The sequence below is a fragment of the Marmota flaviventris genome, chromosome 14, assembly GCF_047511675.1.
Source record: "Marmota flaviventris isolate mMarFla1 chromosome 14, mMarFla1.hap1, whole genome shotgun sequence".
Lineage (NCBI taxonomy): Eukaryota > Metazoa > Chordata > Mammalia > Rodentia > Sciuridae > Marmota > Marmota flaviventris.
Window position 1 is genome coordinate 65,116,453 of NC_092511.1, and position 22,146 is coordinate 65,138,598.

Here is a 22,146-nt window from a genome sequence, read left to right on the forward strand (position 1 = left end):
CTTTCTTTATTTATTTATATGCAGTGCTGAGAATCAAATTCAATCCTGTTCTTCACACATGCTAGGCAAGCGCTCTACCACTGAGCTATGACCCCAGCCCTACACTTTATTATTATAGTTTTAAAGGACCCATGTTTGAATTCGGCATGAGTCCGCTGGAATCATTAAGTTGTCTTGCCTGGATAAATAAGACAATAATATTTCTATTATAGTTTATTGTTTTATATATGACAATAGTCCTTAGATCAGTTCTTATTATGGTAATGCTGTGTGATGATGTTCTGGCTTATGATTTAGCAAGTCACTCTATTTTACAATATGGTAACATAACTAATTTATAGAAATGAAAAGCAAATTTGAAATTGGTGTAATTGTGTGCTGGGGAAAAACACTCTCCTTATTTGTCATTATCTCTAATTTTCCCATTTTTCAGCTGGCTGCTACCTAATACAGACAGAATTGTCTTCAATTTGATATATCAGTATTTTGCTATAATATTGAAATACTTTAATTTTTTTAAAAATATAAGGCCTGTCTCTGTTGGGCACTACATTTTAGAAAATGACACACTTCAATCTCTTAATAGAAAGAAAAACATTTGCCTTCAAGCAAAGTTAAAGAGGTGAATGAAATCTTTAGAAGGAGAAGAAATGCTGGGATAACATAATGGCTGGATATTCTGACTACCACATTCATCAAAATTATATTTTGACCTCTGATTATCTCTTCTTAATGACAAATGGACTTAAAACCTTGAAATTACAGCCCCCCCCCCCCCAGATTTCTATAAAAAAAAACTAGTTAAACCAGAGTCAGACTGAGTTAACACATTATACTATCTGCCTATCTCACAGGAGAGGTGAGAAAGCTAATTAAAGTGGCTGCAGGGAACTTCTAAATGGGTACTGGCATGGAGTAAAAGTTTTGAAAAAACAACATTTAGTTAAGCAACAGGAATTATTGAGCATCTGGCATTTAATGTTTCCAATGTTTTTCATGAACCCCACCCCCTTCTCCTTTTCAAATCATTGAATTTTCACATTATTGGTAAATGCAGTAATGTCACTTTTTAAGGTAAATTTATAAACTTATTAAACACTCTGCAATCAGCTTTCCCAAATAGCAGGTGTAAGCCATGATTTAAATTACTCTTATAATGTAATTTTAAAAGTCTAATATAAAAAAGCCCAGCTTCAACGGATGTTTAAGTTGAAACCTTCCACTTATCAGTCTCACTCTAATTGCAACCAAATTATTACTATTTACTTTGATTTATGGGCAAAATGCTAATTTTGACTTGAGGTCCTTTTGTAAATTCTACAAAGCCCAGCAGTACTGTTAAGTTCTTCACCCATCCAAACTGAGAGGAGGCGTGTGGAGGAAGCTCCTAAACATGTTAAAGACTGGTGATATCCATGAAGTGGCTCAACTCTTCCCGCTCTGACCCTTTAAAATATAGTTTTTACTCTGTCAAACAACATGAACATCCCTAAATGTGACATATCTCTCAGGCTTTGAACATGACTTCAGTTCAACATAGGATAAGGAGATATGTCTTTCTTCTTTTACATCCTTTCTCCTCCTCCATGTCATTTCCTCCCCTCTCCCCTTTCACACTTTACCTAGCCAAAACCAATTTATGTTCCATATTAAATCCAAACGTATATCCTTCCAGGAATTCTGTTCTAATCATCTGCAATAAATTTAGTAATAGTGGTATTTTAAAAAAAGACATAAACAATCCCCAAATCAAAAGGAGTTGGCAGCTATATTTGGTAAGTAGGCTTGAAGTGGAACTTGAAAGCCAAGAATCAGCTCTTTATATCCAGCTACCTCATGTCTACTGAGAGTCTTCTTGCCTTATGTCTTCTGGATTATCTCTGCCTTACTACACTCAGGATGAGGCAGTTCCCCTAGACTCTTCTCAGGCTTGTTAAAGTGTTCCTCCATTGGCTTCATAATTTTAATTTCTCTTTGCCATCTTTTCATGTTCACTTGTCTTTCACACTAAACAAGGAGGTCTTTAAAAGCACAACTGGGACTTCCTTTTGTTTGTCTTTATATCTAAACCTAGCACCCTGTATGTTACCTGTATGATACTGGATAAAGAAATGAAAGAATTTATTGAAGAACAAACTATGGTAATATCATCATTCGTGTTTTAATAGATAGATATTTGCCATAATATCCTTTCTTCCTTCAATGGTGGAGCAAGGTAAAAAGAGGATAAATCAGGGAGGTGAGAAAAGAGGACATCTATGGAAATTACTGACTGGAGTTTGGACCAAGATATCAAGTTGAGACAATTTGTCAATCAACTACTAATCTAAGCAATCAATTATATACAATGTGTTCTGCAGTAGGGATTTTTACACATACTACTTCTCATGCTAATATTTGTTTACATTAGTAGAAACAAATATTTTGTGTTAAAACAATAATAAGGTTGTTACTATGATCACTGATGGTTCTCAGACCACTTTTCTCAATTTATGGATTGAACATAAATATGTTCCATCAGTGTGAGGAAAGACTCTGTCCATTTCATATAAAGACAAAATAGAGGGAAGAGAGGAGGTGAAGGGAAGGAACTAGGGAATGAGATTGATCAGATTATGCTATATGCATGTATGAATATGGCATAAAGAATCCCACTATTCTGGACAATTAAGATGCCCCAATTAAAAAAAAAATAAATACAGTGAAAAATATATTTTCCTTCCCCAAATCCACAAATAAAGACTGAAATACAGTAATTTTTTATCTTAAGAAAATATGACTACCAAAAATATATAATTTTTCATTCTAATAGAAAGGAACTGGGGAAATATATTGCTTAATGCTGGGGTAGAAATAAGCTCTCCTTCAGCAGGCTGCTAATGCATATCCCACGAAGTTAACTACTGTTAAGTTGGTCAATAAAGCCAATCTTTTAAATGAATAATTTCTAATTGTAGAGAAAGAATTTATTCCCTGGGCTTAGATTATTGAGTTCACTTGTAATTAAAACTAAATCTTACCAAGAAAACCTCTCTCTCTCTCTCTCTCTCACACACACACACACAAATAAGAAAAATAATTTGGCTTGGAGAAAACAAGATGTACATAAATCAAGTAAATTTCCCTTTGTATTAGGAAAAGACTGTGCTCTGAAATATTTTTAAGGATATGAGGTATAATTACAGCATGACCATTTTTACAGATGAATTTTTGTGTTAATTATGCATGAACATACCCTAGAGAGTAAAGCTTTAATTTTGGACTAAAGCATATCAATTTTTGAGTTTATGTTTTTTTTTCATTTTGAGTTTATTGTTTGTTTTAATTTTGTTGATTTAGTAATCAGAGTCGTTGGTAAATCTGTATAGCAAGAATCATGGTAAATATCATATATATGCAGTTTAAGAATTTCAATTTTTAATCCTACCTAACTTTTTAGGACCATTTAAATGCCTCTAAAATGTCTTTAAATACTCTTGCAAAAGCCTTTTTCGAGATCATTTGAATGATTTCTCCTTCAAGCTTTTGAAAAAACAATCATTATCAAATAACCTGACATCATAGAAAACATTCACAAATGCCTAACATGTGTTCCCTTGGTCCAAACCCATAACCTGTCTTTATACTGTTGGTAAGTTTTAGAAGAAAAATTCCAAATTAATCTTGTGGCACTGGAATATTATTCAACCTTAAAGAGGAAGTAGAACTTGCAATTTAGCACAGCATATGTGGATGTGGAAGTCATTATACTAAGTGAAATAAGCCAACCACACACAAAGAAAAAAAATTGCAGTTTCACCTATATGTTGAATCTAAACAATCAAAAACAACAACCAGAATGAAGAAAAATAGAGAGAGATAGAAAATGAAACATTAGTTATAATGGGTGAAGAATGGGGGCGGGATGGAGAAATGTCAGTTAAAGGATATGAACTATGCAATTACTAGATATTTAGGGTGAACAAGTTTAGAGATCTATTGTACAACATGAGGAATATCATTAATAAAAATTTTATTTATAAGAGATTTTTGTTATATAAGTAGAGTTTAGATGTTCTTGTCATAAAATAGAAACTATGGTGATAATATATATGTTAATGGGTTTCACTGCAGCAATTATTTTACCATCTATATGTATTCCATAAAATCATATTGTCAACCTCAAATGTATACAATAAATGTTCTTAAAAATTTTTAAAAAGAAGTCTTTAAGTCACACGTAAAGATATTTCTAATGCTATAAATATTCAAAAATGTTTATCAATGCTTTCAAGGAAAGATATTTTCTCATCAGTATTTTCCATTTTTAGAATCAGTTTTTAGTACTGATATTTTCATATCCTTTTTTTTTCTTGGTCTTTGTTGTACTAGGGATTGAATTCAGGGTCTTGCACATTCTATGTGAGTGCTCTATTACTGAACTAAACCACTAGCCATTTTTATTTTGTTTTGAGACAGGGTCTCCTTAAGTTGCCCAAGCTGGCCTCAAACTTGCAATCCTCCTTCCTCAGTCTCCTGAGTAGCTGGTACGAGTACACCACGATGCTGGGCTCAAATCCCATCTTTTAATCATGTTTTCTAGTGGGAATAATATTTTCCTGTCTACATTTTTCTTTATAAGATGATAGCCAGGACCCTGTTTATGACATTTCTTCTTCATGCTAACATCATAGCATATATGCAACTGAACTTGCCTCCAAATTTAGTGATTTTTTTTTTGTGTTAATAGCTCAACACTTTTATTTAAGTTTTATGTGAACTATACATAAAACAAGAAATATACATATTTATGGGGCACCATGTACTGTTTTGATACATAAATACATTGTATAATGTTTAAAACCGTGTGAATGTATCTATCACCTCAAACATTTATGGTTTCTTCACAGTGAAAACATTCAAAATCCTAATAGCTCCGTATTTATCATGGTTTGAAATATTTATTCACACATAACTTTTATAGACAAAAATCGATTTTGAATCAGGTTGTAAACCCCAATTTGCAATCAGTCATTAAAAGATGGTACCACTAATTAGGACTTTCCTCTATCTGCTGAGTTTAGAATTTAAATCTCTAGGAAATGTAATATAAAATCAATTCTTAATTTGCTAAAATTCTGTTCACAAATAATTCTCATTGTGTGTTTTCTCATATATATAAGAAATTGCAGCCACTGGACCTCTGACTGCGATATTCATCCAAACTACCCGTGAGCCCTGCATGCTTGCAGAAGCCTGCAAACCCTCCTGCCAGGGATAGGTGCTCCTCTTCTGTCAAAATCTGGTTCCCCATGGTGGCCTTTGTCACTCTGTTTATAATTGCTTTTTTATTTCTATATATTCCCCCATTAAACTAATGCTCTTCATAAGAAGAAATTGTGCACATATTGAATCTCTAGTGTCTAGTAGAGGTATGAGAGTATCTGTTTAATAAATATGTTTCAATAAAAAATGAATACCAATTAAACAGTCAGTTAAGAAAATTATAATGAGTCACATGTGCATGTTCTACTCTACTGATACTAACAATTTGCACTTATTGAGGACATTTCACAAATGAGTCAACAACTGTAGGGAAAATATAGTTATTTTCATATACATATAATCATGCAAGAAGCATTCTTCCACTGAAAGTATGTGCATGTATATGTGTGTGTAATGAACATTAAATCCTGCTTTTCTCTACTGGAAATTCTGGAAATTTTACCCCTTAGGTCTCAACTTCTTGATGTGGAAAGTAGACAATGTCCACCCAAGAAGAAAGCTTTACTTGGTTCCTAAATGGAGATGGTACGAATCAATCAACCTGTCCCCATTGAACTTGTTCTAGGCTGCATTTCTTGGATATTCTGGAAGAATTGCTTGTTTTTAAATGTACGTATCCGTATCTGCATTGATTTATCAGTTTCAGAAGAAAAGAAAACAAACAAGTCTCATAGAATTTAAAATAAAATATACATAAGGACAATCTACAAATAAATATTTTCTTACATCAGAACTTCAAAATTCAATAGGAAGCAATTTCCTGATTTTTTTTTTTCATGTCAGGTATAACTGGGGTCTGATATTTGGAAAATGGGACCAGTCACATGAGCAGGGAGCAAGTTCTATTGTGATTTTTTAAGGTCTATTTTAAAGACCTCCCTTCTCTGAAAATAGTTCATTCACTGGTGCTTAAAACCCCTATTAGATATCTTAAGCCCTGAAGATTTTGGTCCTTGCATTTCCCTATTAAATTGAAATTGCTTTACAGGATGTAACACCATAGGAAGCACTAGCTAACACCTGATCAGGGATTGCTTTTGGATCTGGCAGACAGCTAATTAAGTGAGATAGGTCCTACGGGGAAAGTCCATTGAAGATGGGGTACATATGAGGAGAAAAGGAACCCTGACTGAGAAGGCAGGATGCTAAGGAAAATTTGGCCAAATTGAAATTTATCCTAGGGGTGCAAGTATTGGGAATCAACATTCTTTTCTACTCATTAAAGTAGTGATTCTTGACCAGGGATGGAAGGGAAAATATCTGGAAGAGTGGGGTATTAAAATCATGGGTACAACTCTAAAATTGACTGAATGCATTTTAATCTGCTGAGTAGACTAGGCCTGCGTATTTTTGAAACTCTCTCTAGGTGGTTCTGTTATATACACTAATGCCATAAAATGTAAGCAAGTTAACTACCTCAGGCTCAATTCCATTCAACAAATACTTCACTGAAAACTTGGAAGACACACGGGTCAGCTAATACAAACAGAACAGATGAATCTTATTTTCAAGATTATAACTACCAGGAACAACAAATCATGAGCATTCAAAACACAAGGCATAATATATAAGATAGTATAAGATGAAACAAATAAAATGTAGAGGAGAATATTACCTGTAAAGGGAACACTCAATAAAGGCTTCCTGGGACATAAATTTTTGGCAGCTTCCTCATTTCCCTACTCTCCCTGGTACCTCCCAAAGGAATCTATTGGCCATCTATTACCTAGTCTTGGTCTTCTTTGTGTCCCAAAGCTATACTAGGCCTAAGATAATGAGTTATTTATCAGCAAAACATGAGATGGCTGGTTAGATTCATGTGACATTTTTTTTTCTCCTCAAATTGGCTACCCAAGCATTTGATCCGAGAGCCTTGGGATTCTCCCATAGATCTAACCCTACCTCCAAACCAATGCATTTACATAGCCAATTTACAGAAGACTCACTAACCCAGAAACTAGTGTCCTTGGCTCTGAAAGACAAGAATAAATAACATGTCACTCTTAGCCTTGAGGAATACAGGAAATACTGATAATGAGATTTCAGTTTGGGGTTTCTGTGGCCATACTGCATGTACTCTGACTTCTCTAACTTTATTTTAGAAATGAGATTCTGTGATATCAGTCCTGCTCCATCCCTTGTCCTCCCCTAAGCCTAATTAGTATTTAGGGACATGGGACTAATCCCAGGAGTAGGGAGCCAATTTTGTTGTGATTTTATATGGATTTTACCTGATGCCCTAAGGACTGACCACCTGTCTCTGAATTCCACAGGCTGAGGTCTGCCTCTGCAAAGCCTTATTCTTAGGGACCTCTAAGCTCTTCCATTATAAATATCTTCTCAGTTTCAGGAATGAGAGGTAGGTGAGTGGAACAGTCAAGGTCATGAGGCATAGAGGTAGGGAGTCTAGGGAAAACATTTCAGCTTGCGGTACAACCAAGTTTCTAACAGGATGTCATTTGAAAGAAATTTATCTATGAACAAAGTCTAGCACACGGTACAAGAAGACATTCTCTCCTAATATGTCCCACTCTTAAAGGTTCCCTAATTCTCTGCAGCATACTATAATTGCAACTATTCAGTCACCTAGTAAATATTAAGTATTTGCAAGCATTTTGCAAGCAGCCACCAGTGTTTAATCCTGGGATAATGCCTTCTTGATGTGCAAACCCCCAGAGTATTTCTAACAGCCTACATGTGAATTATTTGTTGTAAAAAAGAAAATTGTCTGCTTCAAATCATGTCTGCCTGTAACTGAAGATATGACAATATCGAAACACAAGGTCACATCTGTGCAATAAAACCTATAAGCAAAACTTTGGCTGCAATAACAGTACCAGGGGAAGTGTGTAGAAATTAATAAGAAATTACCATCACTATTAGAATATAATTTTGAAAATTACCCCACATCAATAACTAAGAGTGAGATCCATTATCTTGAAATATGTAAATTTAAAATAAGCAGCATAAGGGTGGATGACAGATTTGGATAGAATGTTTAAATATCCTCATATAGTTTTCTTCAATCTAGCTTTTGGACATCAGTTTGATTCTTGATAAAAAGGGGAAAAATAATACTCATCTTCCCTAATGCCTGTGAGGTATTAATAATACCCATTTATGGTTGTTTATCAATTTACTACTTTAAAAACTACTTTCAAATGTATGATCTCTGTTGAGACTCTGAATAAATAAGTTAGCAGGAAATATTCCTGGTTTTTGTGGGGGGGTTTTGGAGTTATTTTTATCACCTGTAGAGGTGACTTGTCCCCAAGTGCAGGCGTGGCAAGACCAACACTCAAATATTGATGTTGCCATTCGGTTGATCACCTTCACCTCTTGGCTTCCCCTTTGTGGGACCATTACTCTCAAGTCTACTTCTTCTCCTGGTTGGTCCCTATTTGCTGAACCTCCTCCCTGTTTACTCTTTGCCTACAGAACACCAACCTGCAGATGTCCCTGAGGTTTGTTGGAGACTATCAATCTCTCATGTCTGAGGCTCTGTTGCCAGTGTCACCTGCTTTGTGTCAAGTAGGACAAAAATTACAAAGAGTCTTGAGGGTGGAATTCTAGAGAAAGCAGCTATAGCCATAAGAGGGATCAAGAGAGAAAATAGGGCTCTCACTCTTAGTTACCAAAAATCCCCGCCAATAGGCCCACCTTCTTGAAGGACAAAGACTACCTTCTTCAACTAGAAGGACATGATGTCACCACCTAAAGGGACTTTCCAGGTTCAAAACACATACAGAGAAGTGAGGTAAGGTCATTTGGGGGGACCCTGATTCATGGTAATTTGCATTATGACTTTAAAAGCCTTTTGGTTTTGCTTAGACAATAATGTAAATTTTCCAATGGGGTGAAAATCAGCTCAGACACATTGAGCCATGGCCTGAAAACTACAGTAATGTCCTAAGTACATTGTCCCATAGGAGGGAGGTTCTGAGTCAAAATATAAAAACCCAGAATGTGGGAAACCCCAGGCTGCTTCATCTCTTGAGGTAGACCACACTTCCATTTCACTAAATAAAATATTGGCCTTCCTAATAATAATAGCAATATTATTATTATTATTATTATTATTATTATTATTATTTTCTCAGTTCACTTTCTGCATCATTAAGGGTCTTTTGTATTGTCTTTTGCAGAAATACTAATGCCAACTGGATTGAATTAAAAAGAAATGTATTGCCTTACAAAATCGAAAACCTAAGTATGGCTGGCTTTTGTTGGAGCTAAGGTTCAAACCAGGTCACGGAGATCCTGGCCTCAGGCCCCTTCCTGTGAGTTGGTCTTATCATCAAGCTCTGTCTCTCTGTTCATGTAGCCAAGTGACTGTAGTGGCTTCGGCTTCCTAAACTCAAACTAAGCATTTCAGAGACCGAAAGGCTTTCCTTTTTAAAAGCTCAGCTGTGCTTCTTTGATCTCCTTTGATTTAATGTACTACTTGCCTATTCTGAACCAATCATTATTAATCCGGAAATGGATGTTCCAAGGGGCTGAAGGCAATGCAGTAGATGGAGAATATTCTACCCAGATATGAGAATGACAGGGTGGATTCTTACAGGAGATATGGCAAACTGTTTCTAGCAGAGAGAGAATGGTTGTTGAGAAGCAAAACACAAATGGCCATTACAGGGCTCTTCTCCAACCTCCTCCCAATGAACATGATCACCTCCTGGAATAAGATTATGTGAATACATATGGATGAGTTTTATAAATGGAGAGCCCCAGGCAAACATCAATTGCATTTTTGTCTACTTTGATGGGGTTATGTTAATCCCTTCAGAGATATCTGGACTATGTGGGTAGCTGAGGTCCTAGACCCTAAGTTGGTAAGCAACTTTCTCCAAAATGTCAAGGAGTATTTGCCTTAAGTAGCATTTGTTGCAAATATGTTTCAATACACAGGGGAACAGGGAAATCTTTGTAATACTCCTTACTGACAAAGCACTTGAGGGTTGGGAGATGAAGGTGTTGCTACTTGAAATTAAACTATTCCTAATCCCATATGATTATTATCAGGTTTCTTTTTTTCTTCTTTTGTTTCCATACTTTCTCTTTATATCTCTTTCCTGTCTTCTTTTAGTTAAAAAAAACAGATACTTAGGGCTTCCTAAGAGCTAGGCACTATAATAAGGGCTAAGAAAATAAATGTAAATAAGCCAGCTCCTTGTCTTGACAGCAAAACAGATTAGTACACAGATAGTTATAATTTAGTTTGATAATTGCTGTGAAAAAAAGAAATACTGAGTGCTCTATGGACAACTTATCTTCTAGCTTCAATTGCCCAAAAGAAGCCTTCTCCTGCGCTTTCTCCAAACTGTGTCTGAGTTAGTGATCTGTGCTCCCAAGGAGCCTGGTTCATAATTCTATTTATCTTAGATCGTTTTAATTGTCTCTTTAATTCTTGGCCAACCACAGCCACTACCAGCAACAAAACCAATTAAAGGCTATGAATTCCACAAGGACAGGATTTTAAGTATAAGTTACTATCAGTTGAGGATGTACTTTTTTTTTCTGTAGTTTCCTACAGTGATGAGGGATTGTTCTGACATAAACATACTTTCTCAGCAAAACAAAGACCATTGAGAAGCATCAACAGTATGCAGAAGTATAATATATAAGCAAGATATTTATGCTTACTCATCCATGTGACCTATAAGCAATATCTCTCTCCTTCCCAAATACCTGCTCTGCCCTTTTGCCCTTCACACACATTCAGTAGCAATAATTCATCTCCAATATCTCTGCTACCTGCTTGGAAAAATCAAGTACAAACACAGAGATTAAACTCAAAGGTAGACATTGACATTTTCCAAATGCTTTTTTGTTTTCTTCTGCATTGTCATATATAGTATGAAGAAGTTAGACAAGATAGTCTGTAGTGTCCTACTGAAAACCAATTATTCAAAAAGAAGCTTTAGAAAGATTTGATGGTAGCGATTTAGAAAGAAGCTACTATTGATTATGATTTTAAATTGTAATGCTATGTTTGCACTCTGGTGCATTGCAAATCAAATTCCCTGAAAAATCACTAAGGAAGACACAAGTCTGCCCACTTTACTCAAATCCTTGATAACATTTCCTTTCTGGGAGAATGTATTTAGGACAACCATTCTGATATAGACAATTCTGATAATGGAAGAATAACTATGTCTTGACTACAGATATCAGACTTTGGTCAGGGAAGTGCATTTCTTCATGCTATGACTTGTTCACTTTTTTTTCACTATATTAAAGACTGCACTCTGTATCTGCCAATAGAACGTTGTTTTTCATTTTTCAGGTGCAAGAGCATATTAATCCATCAAATTTGTTCTTTGTCAATTGGTGGCTGTCAAGATTTCTTGGTGACATTGAAATTTGTGAATGCCATTTTGTTCTTTCAAAATACATGCTCCCTTGGCTCCCCATGAGGTCTTAGCACATACTGTTCTGTCTGCACAGAACTTTCCATCTCCCCACCTATGTTTGTGGTTAATTCTTTTTCAACATATAGTTTCATCACCCAGGAGTCCTTTTAAAATTTTTCCAAATATTTTGCATTGTGGGTTCCTTTCTATTTCTGTGTATACTTCTAGTCTTAATTCCATGATAGCAAAAACAGTTTCTGTATCACAGAACTTAATATAGTGCTTGAGTACATAGTTAGTATTCTCAAGGTATTGTAACATGTATAACTAGATAAAAAATAAATAAATGTCATTAACATGTGATTAACAAGTACATTAACTAAATCTAAACATAATTGATTCGTGATTACTAGATTTTGGTGGAAATTCACTGTAGAAAATCTATATAATGGCCCAATAATTCCCTGAATGTATAGCTTAGAATCAAGATGTCATTCGCAATTACACAATTATTTTCTTCCCTAGACTATGTTCCATCTCCTTTTTTTAAAAAAAAAAAATATGATTTTCCATTTTCCTTTTGTATGGTAGTTCCATTTTTCCAACCTGCTTTAATGTAGTGCAGAATATTTCTTTCATTATGCCCTCTAAATCTTATGGATTTAACAAATCATGACAGCAAAATTAATAACAAAGAGCAGCTAAAAAATATTGACCTCTATGAGGTGAATTGGTAGGTTCATGAGTGGCCTACAAATAAGAAAGTCCAATGCTATTACACTGTTTGGTCTTTAGTTATAAATAGTATTCTTTGGCCACATGGATTATTCAGTCCACTTTGTGTATGTGTGTGAAATTACATATACCTTGTGGTATGCACTAAAACACATTTGTAAATGATTTTGTTTAATGCTTTGGGTTTGTTCATAAATATATCCTACCTCTTATAAGGTTTATAATTGACCAACATCAAAATAGGTACAAATTCATTCTCAACAAAGAGACCCATTCTAAAAATGACCAAAATGACTATTATTAAAAGGTATCTCCTACTGCGCACATTCATGAAAGGAAACTTACTAAAAGCATGCCACTTTGGACAAGACTGTAGATTAGAACTGCACATCCCATCTTCAGTAAAAAGGGCAATGTTTAATAGAAAGAAGAAATAGTAAGATTAAAAAAGAGATAAAATAATTAATATGGCAACTAAATAAATGGGTTTCCAAAACAAAGGGTTATCTTTAAAATACTATAATATTTCATTTTTCTTGAAACCTAGTTATAAAAACTACTTTAAAAGCTTTCTAAACCAGGCACAGTAGGGCATGCCTATAATCCCTATGACTGGGCAACTTAGTGACATCTCATCTCAAAATAAACAATGAAAAGGCTGGGAAATACAGCCAAGTGGTAGAGCACCCCTGAGTTAAATCCCCAGTACCACACATTAAAAAAGACAGACAGAAAGAAAAAATGCCCTTCTAAAATATAAGCTCATTATCCATCACATCTTATTCCTTAATTTTTAAATTGCAACACACATGCAACATACATGGTCACTCCTCATGCCATTTAAGTTATTTATTCATTTATTCAGCAAACTCTCTTCATAAATCGTATCTGTACTATTAGTTAGCTCTGTGTCACTATGACCAAAATACCTGACAAGAACACCTTAGAGAAGGTAATGTTTATTTAGGCTCATTTGTGCCTGAGGTGAGGCAGACCATCCTGGCAGAGGATGTGGCTGAGGAAAGCAGTCAGGAAGCAGAAAGAGAACAGGGAAGGAGCCACTGAGAAAGTAAATTCTTCCAGGACATAACCTCAGTGACCCACCTCCTCTGGCCACATTTCACATGCTTACAGTTACCATGCAGTCCCCTCATTCAAACTAGGGTGGACTAGTTAGGTTATAGATCTCATAATTTAATCATTTCACCTCTGACAATACCTTCATTAATATACATTAACATACATTAACATAAATGTGGCTGGAAGTGCTAAATGGAGATCAGCAATATCAATAAGACTATAACTTTGCCGCAGCTAATTCCCTCCTTAATTACTTAATTCATCAATCAAAGATCATTTGGGGAAGGCATGCAATTTTTTTCACAACTTTTACATTAAAACGTTTTTAAAAATAAGTACTACTTATTTTTAGAATATCTAATACAATATGAATGCAATAAAAGTGAGTTTTTCCTCATTAAAAACATCATTGAAGTGAACACTAATACCTAAGGTATTAAATTTCTATTATCTTCACCATAGGACATAGAGCTTTCAAGGAAACAGGGTATAACTGGCATCAAATGCATTTTTTCATGTGCTAATAAATTATATTAAATGTATAAAATATGTTTTTTTTCCTCCAATGAACTTGATTAGCCTACATTTTTGAAAAGGGAGTTTCAAAAATATTTTCCAAAATCACTGCAGAATGTTTTAAAAATTTCAGTAATTTAAAAAAATTAAACTTTGCTTATGCTTAGAAAAGAATTTACATTAAATTTTATTTGTAAATACTTTGAAAAATATGCATTAATTCACTAGATATTCTCCAAGAGTAGATGTTTCTAAAACAATAGGCATGGAATATGAAAATATGATAAGAAGTAAGCCACTAAAAATATCATGTACCAGTACTTTGATCTTCTAAGAGACATTTTAATTATGTATTTTATTTTGCTTTAAACATATGAGGTTTTGAACTATTATCCTGCTGTTTGCTGGTGTCACTGTAAAGCAAACATTTCAAAATAATTTCCTAATTTGTCATTTTATGGATGAATGATATACCTACCATTGTGTGTGTGTGTGTGTATTACAAATTTCTTTATTCATTTATTTGTTGATTTGATATCTTGGCTTTTACGAATAGTACTGTTGTAAACTTGCCGGGCACAGTGGCACACACCTGTAATCCCAGCAATTTGGAGACTGAGGCAGGAGGATCAGTAGCCTCAGCAATTTAGTGAGACCCTATCTCAAAACAAAAATAAAAAGAGCTGCTCATGTAGCTCAGTGATAAAGCACCCCTGGCAAAACAAAACAAAACTATAAATTGTATTCTTTTGAAAAATGCTAAGAGAATGATGTAAAATTTCCTCACCATCAAAATAGATACATGAGGTAATGAATTTGTGAATTAGTCCTTTCACAGTGCATATGTACTTCAAAGCATCATGTTAAGCACAAAAATGCAAGCAATTTTGTCAATTTAAATAATAAGGAAATTGTTAATTTTAGGATGAAACTCTATAATCTGACTTTTAAATAACATGATTGAAAAATTAGATGTTCTTTATTCAGAGTCCCTTTCATAATTTATGTGCATGCATGACATGCAGCCCCCATCTTTTCTAAAGCTAGGTAAGTCCTTCAGGGAAGTAATCTATACTCCAAAGAGGACCTCCCTCAGAACCTGTTTCATAAATTGCATTTCTCTGATTTACCATTTTAATATGATTTCACCATTTTATTTAAACTAGAAATGTTAAGAGTTCACAAGAGTTTCTAAGGCAATACAAGAAGGATCATGAGAAAGTAATCTATCTTTTCAGTTTTTTTTTTTTTGTTTGTTTTTTTTTCCTGATTGTGGTTTACTAGACAAAGCTGTTGACAGCTTAGATAGTATTAGGCTAAGCTAATTTCCTTCACACATCCCCTTAAACTCTTGGCTAGTCCTCTTTCCAATGATGTATTTTGCATCACTTTTGTGTTTTAGAATATTTCCCATGAAGATCTGATCTTATATTGCTAAGAAAATCGTACCTAATTTACCCCACTGATTTTATCCAAAGCTACAATAGTGAAACTGGTGTGGAGTTCTTATTCAAGATCTTCTATTGCTTCTATACTGACATTCTGGTTAAATCAGAAAATATGATACACTGACATAATCTATTGTTCCATAGCACAACTAATCACATTGTGAAAAACCTGATAATTACCAATGAAACAAAAATGTTTAGCTCTTATAAAGTAAGCTTGAACTGTGTTGAGTCAAATACAAATTGTTTACTAAATGAGTCTGTGTGTGTGTGTCTTTCTGTTTGTGTGTATGTGTGTGCATCTTAAAGTAAATCTAATATATTAAAAGGAATGCCAACTAGATTTTCTCAGACTTGGCTTTCTTCTGAGTCTTCTAATCATCCCTTGCACCTTTATCTACCTATCTATTGAACTGTCTATCTATCTACATTTACATATATATATATATATATATATATATATATATATATATATACTTTATGACATATATAACAAATATTTAATATTTTATATATTGTATATTATATATCATATATGTTTGTTTTGTTTTTTACATAGACTAGGTAACAATTTCACCTCTCACATTCATGATATCCTTTAATACTGCTTTAAGGCATCTCCAATAAATCTTCTAGGGAACTCTAAATTCATTCTGACTACCAGTATTTTGTATTTCTACAGGACTTTATATCAAAGTCAGCAAGGAGTTTATCCTAGGCTTACTTTAATTATCTCTGTTTATTCAATCATGCCTGAACTTCTCACTATATAATAAACTTGTGAAGGTCACGAAGTCTCTTTCAATTCCATTATTTATTCAATTATACCTAGTAGAGAATTGCATAAACACCAAGACAGAGAATTATTGCTAAATGAACATTTATTAGATTATTAAACCTATTTTTTACAAGAAAATAAAACAAGAACACAGGGTGTGTGAATATAAATTTTAAAAATTGAGATCTTTGACCCCTGAAAGACAATGGAAAAAAATCAAATAAAATCCAAAAGATACTGACAGCCCGGGCTCTTACAGGGCTAAACAATCATAGTAGGACTTTGTTTTTACTGTACTATATCCTGTTGGATATAATAGAATATATTATTTTAACATCATATTGAAACCCTGATAGAAAAGAATGGGAGAGGAGGAAAGAGGCTATTTTCTGTCTGAAGGGATGCACACTGGTCAATTTCTTATTCTCAGGTATCTTTGCATGTAGGAGCCCGTGGAATGTACCTGTTGGATACCTGCTGGCCCAGGATATCTCCCTGACACTAGGGGATGAATCATTTCTGCCTGCACCTTAGATTCACATCTGAGAATATATTGCTAGTATTTCTGTTGTGGTTGCCTTCTAAGGTCTCTGTTAAAGTGTGAAATTATTTCTCTGTAGTGTAACAGGAAGAGACCTACTTTTCCTTCTCTTATGACAAACTGAAAACCTCTTGTATGTCCCAGGAAGAGGCTCTGCTCCAAAGTCCATTCCCTTTCAGTCCACAGACAAATAAATCCTTCTCTAGCTGCCTGAACTGTGGAAGGACCATCCAGTCCCTGCACTGAGGACACACACTCAAAGGGAAGGTTGGGTTATTACAATTTGAATACTATGAGTAGACAAGGGGTTTAAAATTTTGTTTAAGGGAGTCAATGGATTGAAGAACAGTGACCAACATGACAAATTGCCATAGGAATTTTTTTTTTCTGAAGACAATTTAGTAGGAAAGGATTTTAAGGAAGTGAAATCTGCATCAAGGAAATACCTGAACTCCTATGTTTTTACATAGCTAATAAATGAATCAACTTAGATGTTTGTTAACAGATATAAAAATTTAAAAACATGGTACATGTATACCATGGCATATTATTCAGCCATTAAAAAATGAAATTCCATCATCTGCAGAAAAATAAACAGTAATAAAGTATGTTGTATTAAGTGAGATAAGTCAGACACAAAAGATAAATGTCTCAGGATCTCACACAATATGTGGAAGGAAAAAAAATTAGAGAGAGAGAGAGAGAGAGAGAGAGAGAGAGAGAGAAACTAGAAGCATGATAACCAGAAGCTAGCAAGTCAGGAGGAAAGAGAGCTAAAGCAACATTGAATACAGGTAGCAAATTACAGTTATATAGGAGGAAAAAAATTCTAGTGTTCTACAACTCACTAGGATAGCTGAAGTTTTCAAGTACCTATTAGCTATAGTATAAAGAACTAGAATGACAAGGAGGTGGAAATGCTAATTACCCTGCTTTGATAATTACATATTATAATATATATTGGATTATCCACACTGTACATCATAAGCATATAATTTTAAGTACTAAAATTATAATGTGTCAATAAAAATAAAATAATACTATGAAAAAAGACAAAGAAAACATCTGCAATTTAAATTCTTAAATAAAAGAAGATCTTAGGAATGATTTGAAATGTATGCCTATAGATATATACATATATACATGTACATATTATTATATAGTGTATATACATTTGTGAATGCATATTATGTATATATGCTGTATCCATACATATATACGTGTCCGTATGTATACATATGCATACATAACACACACACACACACACACACATGCACACATCTATGTACATACTTAAAAAAACAAAAGGCATTGAGAAGAACAGAACAAACAAATGTTGAAATACAATCCGTGGTCTGAAATACCAACAATGATCATTTTTTTTAAATGACTTTAACATTGAACTGAACTATGTCCTCCTGAAATTCAATATTTTGAATATCTAACCTTCAATGTGACTATATTTGAAGATAGGACATTTAGGTTGTAATTAAGATTAAATAAATTTATAGATATGAGACCCTAATTTGATAACATTAGTGGTCTTCTAAGGAAAGGAAGAATCTGTGCCACATGTGAACATATTGAGACGGCAGCTGTCAGCAAGTCTGGAGAGAACTCTCGCCAGAAACCAAACCCTATTAGAAGCCAACCATGCTAGCACTCTGATCTTAAAATTCCAGCCTGCAGAATTGCGGAAAATGTTTTTGTGTTTTTCGTGTTGTTTAAACCACCCAGCCTATGATGTTTTGTTATTGTAGTCCAAGAGAACACAAACACTGAACAAAATTTCAAGATAATACAAAGGAAGAATGAAAACTTAATAAACAAGGACAATGTAGCACTATCTACTATGTGAATTACAAGGATTCTGGAAGAGAAAGAACCAAAGCATATCACAACTGCATTAGTTATATGAATTGTTCCTGGACATTAGTTCATTGGTACAGGATAATATCTGAAGGAAGCAGGTATGAACTTCCAACAGGGAAGCTTTTGGTTAATAAGAAGACACACACACACACACACACCCTGATTCCAACTATTCCTGTGTCAAAGGGTTCTTAGTTTACACTCTCACTAAAATTGTGGTATGTTTTAGAACATTAATAATGTGGACTTGAGGAGCGTTTCAACTGATTCTGTGAGGGAGAAACAATAGAAATGTTAGCTGTCACATCCTTGATGATTTTTAAAAATAATATGCAACATGATCTGGTTGATTGACATATTTTCATCCGTTTCAATCTTTTCAAGAATTTTTAGAAACATCAATCTGAGAGTATATTATTTCTTTTTCTCAAAGATACTCGAAAATTTGAGGTCATGTTAGAAAATTATTAGGCAATACTCGCTCCCCTGAAAAATTCCTCTTTCATGACTAAAGTTTATGCTCTTGGCTTCATTTTTAAAGGTGAAGGTTGATGTATGATCTCTCTTGTCCTAACTTGTCTGCCCCAAAATGTGCAATGCCTCAGCAGTTTGAGCACAAAAAAGGAAAAAACAAATCTTCTTCTGTGTATGTGGTCTTGCACACGTGAGCACCACACACCCCCAGGTTTTCTGTCACTTTCCCTTCACTCTGTCTCAGCCACACAATTGCCTTGCTATTCAGGGGCCACAGGAGGTGCCAGTCTGCCTCAGATCTTTGAGTTTGATATTCCCACAACCTAGTTGGGTCTTCCCCTAGGTTAAATACATGGCCGTGCATAAAATGTTCTTGTTAAAAGAATCGTCAATATCCATCTAATTTTAATTTAATTCCACTACCATATGTGTACTTCTTATGTCCCATTCTATTGTATTTATCTCTATAGCATTTGCCAGCTCTCAAAATACGATGTCATTTTTTTTACTATCATCAATCGACTTTTAAGTTAGCCTATGGGTTCCCTAACTCCCAAGATTTCCTCCTTTATTTTATTTATTATCACTTCCTAATAGAGTTTAAGTCCAATGAAGGTGTGAATTTTTTTCATACTGAGAGATTGAACCCACAGGTGTTTTACTACTGAGCTTCATTCCCAGCCCCCCTGCTTTTTGTGGGGGACACAGGGTCTCACTAAAATTGCTTAGGGTCTGGCTATGGCTGAGTTGCTGAGGTTGGCCTGGAACTTGCAATACTCCTGCCTCAGCCTTCAGGGATAGAGGAGGAGGAGGAGAAAGAACAGTCCTGTCCTCTGGACTAAACAACCTGGCTGATTCTTCCTAGTATGAGTTCTTGAATGAAATTGTTCATGACAACTTCCCTTCTATTCATTGTCAATACCTATAGCCAAGAGCTGGGATTTTTACCACAACTTGAAAGTAGTGTTAAGGATTGCCTTAATACTGTGCTAAGTATTTAGATATTATAAGAATGTAAAATAGTTACTTTATTTTCACTTACAAATTATGCTCAGAAAACAACAGTCTTATTGGGTTTTCTTCCATTTTGCTCTTAAAAGAATATATATATAGAGAGAGAGATAAATAGACATATATTTATCTCTCTATATATATAATTGAAATGCAACTAACCAGATACATCAGACTTTCTTAAGATTTTCATTTTTGGTTTTATCCTTTTTTAAAAAATATATTTTTTTTATTTTTAGGTGGACACAATATCTTTATTTTATTTTTATGTGGTGTTGAGGATCGAACCCAGCGCCCCACGCATGCCAGGTGAGCATGCTACCGCTTGAGCCACATCCCCAACCCATTGGTTTTATCCCTTGATATTTATACTTAAATAAAGTGAGATGATTAATTTTAATTATAAGCAACATATCACAATGCTTCATCTTATTCCCTTGCAAAACTTTCTTCTAAATACTGACAAAATACCTCTTTAATGTGAGTCCCTGATCAAATGTTTGTGTTTGTGTCTTCTCTGACTGATGATATAATTTCTCTGTTTTGTTTATTTTCATGTTCACTGATTTTATTTCTTAATATATTACATCCAAAAAAAGAAAATTTCGTAAAACTAATAAGTACATACATAATATCTTTGACAATAACAATGAAATGCTATGTACATATATGAATATGTCACAGTGAATTCCAAATTTATGTATATCTATAAAGCACAATTAAAGAATAAATAAATTGAAGGAAGACCAAGAGAGTAAAGGAAAGGGAACAGATAGATGGTGTTAGAGTCTGTAAACAAGTCAGGATGGCTCCTGAAAAATGTTAGAGTCTGTAAACAAGTCTGGATGGTGCCTGGCATTTTGCCAGAGGGAGTGGTTTGTGAAGTAACACCATGGAGCCATTAAGTGTGGAGATTCCTTATTGGTTGACTGCTGTATCTAGTTTATGTTAATTAAGATAAGCTGTGTGTAATGTATAAATACCTCTGTTGTCCTACAATAAACGGCTCCCACTCCTGCTGTATCAATCTACACAAGTTGCTCGTCACCTCCCCCCCCCCCCCCCAGTTATTTTGCTGCAGCCAGACTGTGGCAAGATGGAAAAAGGAGGGGATGGAAAGTGGAAGTACTAGTGATGGAAATGGAGCAAATTATATTCCATGTAGCATAATAATGTCAAAAATGAAACCCAATATTATGTATAACTAAAACACTAATAAACATTACTATGTGTGTAATTATAATAAACACTAATAAAAACATTGAAAAATAACAATTAAAATACACAATGTTTTAACTATTCCAATTTGGGGTTGAGGAGGAGTAGACTACACTTTAACAAAAGAAGTCTCAGATAAATGGAAGAAAAATGATAAGGATAAAATAACTATTGAATCAGCTAATCAGCTAAATTTTTAGAAAAGAAATTATGTTGACAATATAGATTAAAAGCATAATTTCTAGAACTAAATCAGTATAAAAGTATGATTTAACAAAATTGCCCACAATAAAGACAAAAGTCTAAAAAGTTCAGTCAACATGCAAGAAATAACTTTGTAAATGGAGCACTAAACCAAACAAAAGCTAAGATCCAGGTGGTTCTATAGGAGAATTTTCTCCATAATATAAGAATTGATAAATACTTCAGTACCTAAATGACATTTTTCTTAATGGGAAATTATAGAGCCTTTTATGATAATGTTGCAGATAAAGCAAAAATACTCACTATTTCCACTATTGCTTAGATTTTATTGAAGACATTATCCAATCCAATTAGAAAAGAAAATGCAATAAGAAGTTTAAGAATTGGAAAGAAAGATATAAAACTCTTCTTTTATATAATTTTCAGATGATATTATTATAGATCTGGAAAGCCCAAGAGTCAATGGGAAATGTACTATAAACAACAAGATAATTGAGGAAAGTAGAAAATTATAAAATCAACACAAAAAATCAATAGCCTTCAGAAGAAAACAACAAAATCTCTTAAAAGATGTAATGGAAGAGAAAACTACTTTTAAAATAGTTTATAAAGCAAAAGAAACCCAGGAAAAGACTTTCAATAAAATCTTAA

At 34.1% G+C, this 22,146-nt stretch overlaps 1 pseudogene; it reads right to left on the reverse strand.

Annotated features, from left to right (window-relative positions):
• LOC114099475 (protein FRG2-like) overlaps positions 1-5,293 on the reverse strand; it is a 120,596-nt pseudogene extending 115,303 nt beyond the window's left edge.
• Between the last annotated feature and the right edge of the window lie 16,853 nt (positions 5,294-22,146).